This window comes from Mus caroli, chromosome 10, assembly GCF_900094665.2.
Source record: "Mus caroli chromosome 10, CAROLI_EIJ_v1.1, whole genome shotgun sequence".
NCBI lineage: Eukaryota > Metazoa > Chordata > Mammalia > Rodentia > Muridae > Mus > Mus caroli.
Window position 1 is genome coordinate 39,739,205 of NC_034579.1, and position 8,679 is coordinate 39,747,883.

The 8,679-nt window shown below is 44.2% G+C and overlaps 1 long non-coding RNA gene across 1 annotated transcript in view; it reads left to right on the forward strand.

The window, feature by feature from the left end:
• LOC110302824 overlaps nt 1-7,367 on the forward strand; it is a 10,706-nt gene extending 3,339 nt beyond the window's left edge. Inside the window, exon 3 of the long non-coding RNA XR_002378853.1 lies at nt 7,304-7,367. This is a non-coding gene — a long non-coding RNA (uncharacterized LOC110302824). The remainder of the gene's footprint in view (nt 1-7,303) is intronic.
• The last annotated feature ends 1,312 nt before the right edge of the window (nt 7,368-8,679 follow it).

Below are 8,679 nucleotides of genomic sequence, written 5' to 3' on the forward strand. Positions count from 1 at the left end.
AATGGAGGTGACAAAACAAAACCCTTTGCTATTTCTTTCTGAGGAAAAATTTTTGATTGACAAGGTGAAAAAACTATAGGAAATGCAAGGTCCGGATGACACCAAGGCATGCTGCGTATAGCGGTAGCATTGCCCACAGGCCATGGTGATCTTTTGGGAATAGTCACATTTCCATTTATCAGAATAGTGGTGATGTTTATAGGTGAAATTACATTATTTCCAGCATCACCTGAGCCTGATTGCGCTCCTTGGACAACTTGCGTTAAAGCATTAAAATAACACTCCAGAGCTCACTTTATTTTGGCTAGTGGGATCTGCACAATTAGAGATAATCTTTTTCTTTAAAAACATACAGGGTGTAAAAGGTTTATCCACATTATGTACAAAGCATAGTGTATAATTTAAATGAAAACTCGTACTATTATACACCGGTGGCTCTTGAGGAGTTTGTCGTGCACAAGGCGCATCCAAAAAGCATTCCATTGCAAAAAACAAAGGCAAGGTAGAAGAATTGGAATGTACTGGTAAAGGTACTGGCCATGATCTTACTATGGCCCACAAAGNTATACTTATCCCGGTCTCAATCATCAGGAGTAAGAATAACAGGATCATCTTAGGATTCATCTTGCTCTTTCACGATCCTTGTCAGTCGCATCAGAACCCAAAGTGGATTATCTTCACCCTGCGGAAAAACACAAATAGCTCCCCGGGATCCAATTAATATGGGATCTGTGCCATACCATTTATTATCAAGGACATTTTTCCATTTGACCATTTCATTGGGCAGTTGAGGCCATTGTCCATGCCTTTCGGCTGGTGATCTTCCAGCATCATCCAATTTTTAAAAAATTAAGAGTAAATATTGTAAGGGATAGAGCCATCTTTGGCGTCATAGCCTCTATTCCCCCTTTTTGTTTTTGCAAATATTGTTTCAAAGTATGATGGGCTCTTTCAATGATGCCTTGGCCCTGTGGATTATAGGGTAGNCCAGTAATATGTTTCACTTGCATTTGTTTGCAAAATTGACTAAATTTAGAAGAAGTATATGCAGGACCATCATCTGTCTTTAGCACTAGGGGCTTGCCCTATGCAGCCCAAGCCTCTAAGCAGTGAGATATGACATGAACTGCCTTTTCCCCTGTCAAGGGAGAGGCATGTAGGACACCAGAACTGGTATCGATGGACACATGTACATATTGTAATTTACCAAAAGCTGGGATATGCGTGACGTCCATTTGCCAAACATCTAGGGGTCACAATCCGTGAGGATTAATGCCCACGGAAGGTGCATTAATAAATTCAACACATTTACCACACTGTAGGACAATATCTCAAGCTTCTGTTCATGTGAGCTTTGCCCACAACAACATTGAGATGGCTAAAAACATCCTCTGGGAATTTGTTTCTATTTCTTCTCCTGCCCACGTAGCCACCTAGCACATCTCTTGTTTGGTAGACTAAGTGGGAAGGAAAGTACTGTTCTGTGGTTAATTGATGCTAGCACCTAACACTGGCCACTCTAAAGTGCTGTTTCTATAGGAATGTTGAATTTGTTTTTGTGTTTTAAAGAAGTTTTAATTCTCCTAGTTACCTAATGACTGGTTTGAGATAGAGGCCTTCATATACATTCCGTATCCTCCCCAGGACATAGACTGTGGGAGTCGGTTGCCTTGATGCCAGGTGTAGGTCATGAATGTTTCCCTAACAGGAACAGAACATTTGTTTTCAGGGTGGCTTTCCAGCCCCAAACCATAGACTTTTAGGAAGCGTCAGTCATATATACTATTTAGATTTACAAAATAAACAGCTAGGACGTATCTGTTTAGTCTTTCTTGCCAGTGGCTAACTTCAGCTTAGGAATTTCTCCCTTGAATAGGAGCCAGGTACAAGCAAAAGGCTGCCTGCCCCTTTAAGAGCTCCATTTGCAATTGGCCCTCCGCAGGGGTTTTTCAGCTGTACTTGACTCCCAGTCACAGTGCAGCTAACTTATCAGTTTCTGCTGTGAAGACTGAGACTGCTTTTTAACGGATGGACAGCCAGCAGATAAAGTTTTAACCATTTATATTTTTCAACATGAAACACAGAACAACAATCATTCAATCATCCAAACAAAAACAAATATGAATTGACAGACATATGGACAATTTGGTGCACCAAAAACAGACAACAGACAGACAGGGAATAGAACTTGATGTCTCAAAGGGACGCAGATATCCTAACCAGAGCTAAAAATATCTCCATAGGAGCCAAAAAGGAAGCAAGACGTCTCCTGTTTTCCTTCTGTCCCTAGGAGGTCTCAGAAATAGCTTATTTTCATTTTTTCTCTCTTTTGCTAAAAGATCCCAAGCAGGATAACTGCTTTAGTGGCTCTCCTTGGTCTCTGGGTGGCCTCATGGACACTGTGGTCTAGAGTGTCCCATACATTTGGGGGCCCTAGGGACAGGGGCGCCTCACTCCGTTTTTTGGCTGTTGTACTTTAAACTGAGGTATAGGCCTTCCTTTTATATCTCTGACTGGTCTACATTCATTTGCCCAATGTCTTCCTTTCCCACATTTTGTGCAAAAACTTGGTACTTTTTTTTTCAAATCTACTCTTTCTACCCTTGTACACTGCTTTTGCATATGACCTGTTTGTCCACAATTATAGCAGGTTATTCCTTTTGTTTGTGCCATCAAAACTGCGGCAGCCAGCCCTGCATTTGAAAGGGGTCCTCCTATTTCTCTACAGGCTTTCATCCACGCCTGTAGTCCTTTCCCTTTCCAAGGTGTGATAGCATTTCTCCATTTTTTGGTACATTGCTCATAAACTAATTGTTCAATTAGTGGCAATGCGGCCTCAAAATCACCAAATATGCGTCCTGCCGCTTCCATCATGTGAGCCACAAATTCAGAGAACGGCTCATTAACTCCCTGAATAATTTTTGTCAAATTACCAGAAACCTCTCCTCAATTAGGCAATGCTTTCCAAGCTTTCATTGCTGCCTGATTGATTTGATCATAGACCTGCACTGGGTATGCTAATTGATTGTTTGTCCATATACTCTGACCTGTAAGCATTTCAAAGCTCCATGCTGGTTGCCCTGCAGTAGCATTAGCACGGACCTGACTCAAACACAGATCATGCCATATAGACTTCCAATCTAGACACTGTCCCATCGTAAGACATGCCTTTACCACACTCATCAAATCAAAAGGAGTTATGGCATTGTGAGCCAGTCTATCAATTTGGGAATGAGTAAATGAGGCATTGACTCCATAGGTCCTTACTGACTCTGCTAACTCTTTCACTTGTTTATGCGATATTGGCTCATAATATTGCTGTTGAGCTTGATCCTGAAAAACAGGAAAGGCCTGACATATTTTCCGCATCCCTCTAGGAGTGCAAAAAGAGTGGCCATTGGCATTTGTTTTCTTATCTGTATAAGGTGGAGGAGGTGGGGGAGCACTGATACTCCTCCCTATTGGACCATATCTTTCCACCTCATACTCTGCAGCAGCCTCCTCCAAATCTTCCTCCTCCCCTGCTGATAATTCTGAGTCCTCTGAGCAAGATAATTCTAATAATTCAAAGTCCTTGAGAGGAGGGTAAATTGACTTAATTTTCTGATTTTCATTTTTCATATTATCTTTTATATCTTTATATTTTATATTATCTTTTGTATCTTTATATTTCATATTATCTTTTGTATCTTTATATTTTATATTATCTTTTGTATCTTTATTATCTTTTGTATCTTTATATTTTGGTTTCTTTTCCTTTTCTCCTTTTATTTCTCTTCCTTTACTTATCTTTCTGCTCATGCCTTCTTTTTCATAGCTCTCTGTTTCTGACATACTTTCCTGTTGCTCCTGTAAAAGTTGCTGCCCTTCCTTAACTGCTAGCTCACATTTCTTGTCCTGGATACAAGCCTTAATTAATTTCCATAATGGCCTTGTTCCTGCTTTCACTTTCCTGTCTGCTTCCTCTCTCGCTATATCTCTCCCTAACTTTTCCCAACTAGGTAGCGTCAGTGACCCAGTGGGAGCAAACCAAGGAGCGAGTCTGTCTATCTCTTTTAAGAATCTGCTCACTGTGCTTTCTGAAAATTTTAAACCCCTTATGTTTATTGGGAGAGCTTGATTGCAGAGGGGAAAAGACCCCAAATCCAGAACTGGTGCTGCTTATATAGGCCTAGGAGAGGCGTGTCTCACACCCAGATTGGTTATGCTTTCTACCTCATTTGCATGTCTCACATCCGATTGGTTATACTCTCTTAGTACCTCACAAAACCTCATTATCATGCCCTGGCCAGGCAGTGTCTTGGCAAAAAAACTTTACTGCACATGTACACATTGGTTGTTTACCCAAACTTATGTGTGGTGGCCAGCAGTAGCCAGCACCACCCTGCAATGGCATATGTGGCTTCCCACAGAAGCCTAATGTGGTCCTTGAAGTGACCTTTAGCAGGGCCTGTGCTAAAGCAGTAGAAACTGTTGCGGTAAGTATCAGCAGGGTGTGTGTGTGTGTGTGTGTGTGTGTGTGTGTGTACACGTGCACATGCACATGCTAAAGAACTTGCCAAACAAGTACTCAGGGAGACAACACCTACAACTCACAAGAGAATAAGCCTAGGGAATGGTCACACCCAGCTTGTACCACATGAAAAGACTCCAGGCTCCAGACTAGTGCGGGATGAAGTTCTGCTCTTGTGCCCTAAGCCATGGACAACTATCACTAATGGCAGTCCATTGTGTCCAGGGCAGGTAGGAGATGGTGCAGAGTCCTACTGTCTGGGCTTCTGAAGGGACTTTGCTTCTTCACAGTAATAATCTTGTCTTTTATGTCCAGGGGTTGCCTCTAGCATGACTGAAAGCAGGTACTCAACAGGTGTGGGAACTAAGGGGGGCTGGGGGAGAGGGAGGGAGGTTAGCCCACGTCTGGCCAGAGTTCCACCTATGCTCTGGGCAGGTGGCCATGGGAGGGCTACCAGACGCTTTCTACTCGGCACCAGGTGGGCATCTAAGCCACTGACCCCACTCAATAAGGGGTGGACAAGGGGCAGCCCCTGACCGAGGGGCCCCAGAGCAAAACTCTGTAGCCCTGGGGTTATGGGAGTGAGGGCTGAGGGAGAGAGGTTCCTACACAGGCGAGGGTCTGTGCAGCGGGCCTTGATGAGCACATGGTTTAAAAGCTTTATTATAGAAAGGCAGGGAGAAAGGATAGAAGGTAAAAGAGAGAGAGAGAGACCAGCCATGGCCAAGAGGAGACAAAGGGGAAAGGGAGATAGAGAAGAAAGTCTAGAGAGTAAGAGGGAGAGAGATGAAGAGAGAGGAAAGGAGAGAGGAGAGTAAGGGGATTAAGAGCAAGAGGAGTGAGAGAGTGAGGAGGGGTCAAACAGCCCTTTTTATGGTATGCTGGTATCTTTACTGTTGCTAGGTAACTGGGGAGGAGTCTAGCCTGAAAGTCAGAAGCTTGAGACTTTGCCTATATGACTACTAACCATGCTTCTCCTGTGGGGGCTGAGGGGATGGTAACTTTGACAGGAGCCAGAGTTCCAGGAGACATGAGAGAACTCCTTCTATCCCGTGTAGGTGAATTATCACCACTGGGTCCCAGAGTTCAGACTGGAGACCAGACTGTCTGTGTTTAGCCTATTGCACCACAAACAGGACATGTTATTCCAACACTCTACCTAACCCTGCACACTATACATAATTATATTTAAATTGTATGTTAGTATGCATGGTCTGGGAGTGTATATACGGGAGTACATGTGCCTTCAGGTAAAAAGGCATGCAGGAAAGAGCAGGAGCAAGGACCTGAATGACAGTGACAAGGGGCTCTGTGAAGTTCTTGAGGTGTTCCTTATTTAACACAATGGGAGTTCTGTTAAGCCAGAACAGCAGTAAATACAAGGGTGCCTGCCGAATGGCATGCTATATATAGACTCAGGGAGAAGACACCATACATGTGCCAGGAAGGGAGGCCTCTGGAAGAAACTGTCAAGTCAGTACCTGCTTTTAAGACTCAAAACTCACGCTCATAAGTGATCAACTACTTACATTGCCCCCTATGCCATTATTTCAGGGAACATATGTTACACAGGTTCATAAGGAAGTGCTTTCCTAGGACCTTCTCTGTGTTTTCTTTTAAACATGAACCTTCCTAGAAATCTTTATTTTCAACTCACCTTTCCTGCATGGCCACTGACATTGATATCACATCCCTTCTTCATCTACTTAACATATTTATATTTATGGCTGTTAATGTATTTGTTAATGAATCTCTCTCTCTCTCTCTCTCTCTCTCTCTCTGTGTGTGTGTGTGTGTGTGTAGAGGATCATATCATTTGTTTCTTTAGTGACATTCTCAGAAGTCATCGACTATCATGATGAGGCCAGGAAGGGAAACTTCCTGAAATGCTGCTTTCTGGGAAATCCTACTACAAGCTGTCTTTAATGGTGGTGAAGAGACAGGTTAGAGGCCAAATTTTCAATCAATTTGATACCAGTCTAAAAGGCACCTGTGTGCCTGGACACCCTTTGAGCTTTCCTAAACAGAGTGAGGCTTGGCCTCTGTGACCTCACAGAAGGGGTCACTGTCATGGTTATGGGTGTACCCTAGTTCTGAGGGCAGCAGAGTCCATGATAGGAGAAGGTGGCAGAGATGCTTTTTAGGTAAGTCAGTGCAGGAAAATTTTTGGGTAAAGACCTGATCTCACATCGGGACATGTACTTGACAGAGGGCTTTTTGTGAAAGGGGTGACTAAGGTACCGTTCAGTATCTGAGGGGTTTTGATGAACAGGACAGGCGTGATAATAGCAAGGACTAGAGGGATATCCTCACAGAGCATGGCCATGTACAACACATAGAAAGAAGACACATCCCATATAGGAAATTGTGAAGATCTACACAGCCTTCAGTGCCTTAGCAAGACATTTAGAGGACTAAGCTCTATTGTTTCCCCTAACTTCCTGTGATATTCCATCATGGGACCTCCGGAAGGAGGGTTATGTATCATGGGGCCTTGGTGAGACTCTCCTGTGGCTCTCACAACTTAGAAGCAACAATCTTTCCAAGTGAGTTCATGGGTACTCTCTACCACAGGCATGGACAGCTATGCAACAGGAATCATTTTTATTAATCTTTCTAATTGTATAGTGTATAATTTGTTTTACCTGGACTGTAAACTATGAGTGTAAAGTCTGAGCATGTTCCCTAGTGGATAGGTAAATGATGTTCTGAGTGTATTTGAGATGCCAGAGAAGAATACTAAATACATCAATCAATATCTGTCTCTCTTTCCCCCAAATATTGACCAAGATCAAGGCTAAAAACAAAGAAGCTTTGGACAAATTTGAACTCAAAAGAATCCAGTACTTCAAACATAAAAAGAACCATATATCCTGATAGTAAGGATTTCTGGACCTAGATAAGTAGGACTGAAAAGAAAGAGGCCTGGCCAAACAAACAGGAAAAAAAAGAGTGTGGGCAATGGGAAAATCTGACCTGGAAGGAGGTCAGGTCCAAAACAAATAGAGATACGGGCCTAGGCCTATCCCTTCCCCAGAAGAGGCCCAGGCCAAAAGCAAAAAGTGATGTGGGCCTGGGCCTGTCTCTGAACCTTGAAGAGGCCCTGACCAAAAGCAAGAAGTGATGTCAACCTGGGCAAATCCCTGACCTTTGAAGAGACCTGGCATAAAGAAAGAAGTAATGTGGGCTTGGGCTTATACCTAACTTTGAGAGGCCTAGACCAAAAGCAAGGAGTGATGTGATCCTGGACTTATCCCAGACAATTGAAGAGGGCCAGTCCAAAAAACAAAAAATTATGTGGGCCTGGACCTAACCCTGACCCTTGAAGAGGCCAGGGCTTAAAACAAAATGTGATGTGGGCCTGGGCCTATCCCTGACCTTTGAAGAGGCCCTGGCCTAAAGAATGAAGTGATGTGGGCCTGGGCCTATGCCTGACCCTTGAAGATGCCCAGGCCAAAAGGAAGAAATGATGTGGTCCTGGTCCTATCCCTGATGCTTGAAGAGGCCTGGGCCAAAAGCAAGAAGTGATGTGGGCCTGGGCCTATACCTAAATTTGAGAGGCCCAGGCCAAAAGCAAGAATTGATGAGGGCCTGGATCTATCCCTGACCCGTGAAGAGGCCCGGGCCAAAAGCAAGGAGTGATGTGGGCCTGGGTTTATCCTAGACAATTGAAGAAGGCCAGGCCAAAAAACAAAAAAATGACGTGGGCCTGGATCTAACCCTAACCCTTGAAGAGGCTGGGGCTTAAAGCAAAATGTGATGTGGGCCTGGGCCTATCCCTGACCTTTGAAGAGGTCCTGGCCTAAAGAATGAAGTGTTGTGGGCCTGGGCCTATGCCTGACCCTTGAAGAGCCCCAGGCCAAAAGGAAGAAGTGATGTGGAACTGGGACAAACTCTGACCCCTGAAGAGGCCCGGGCCAAGCAAGGAGTGATGTGGCCTTGGGCCTATTCCTGATGTTTGAAGAGGTCCTGGCCAAAAGCAAGAGTTGACGAGGGCCTGGGCCTATCCAGGACCTGTGACAAGGCCAGGAGCAAAAGCAAAAACGATGAGGGCCTGGGCCAAAAGCAAGAAGTGAAGAGGGTCTGGGCCCATGCCTGAACCTTGAAGAACCTTGGAATAAAATGAAGAAGAGATGTGGGCATTGGCCTATACCAGACCCTTGAAG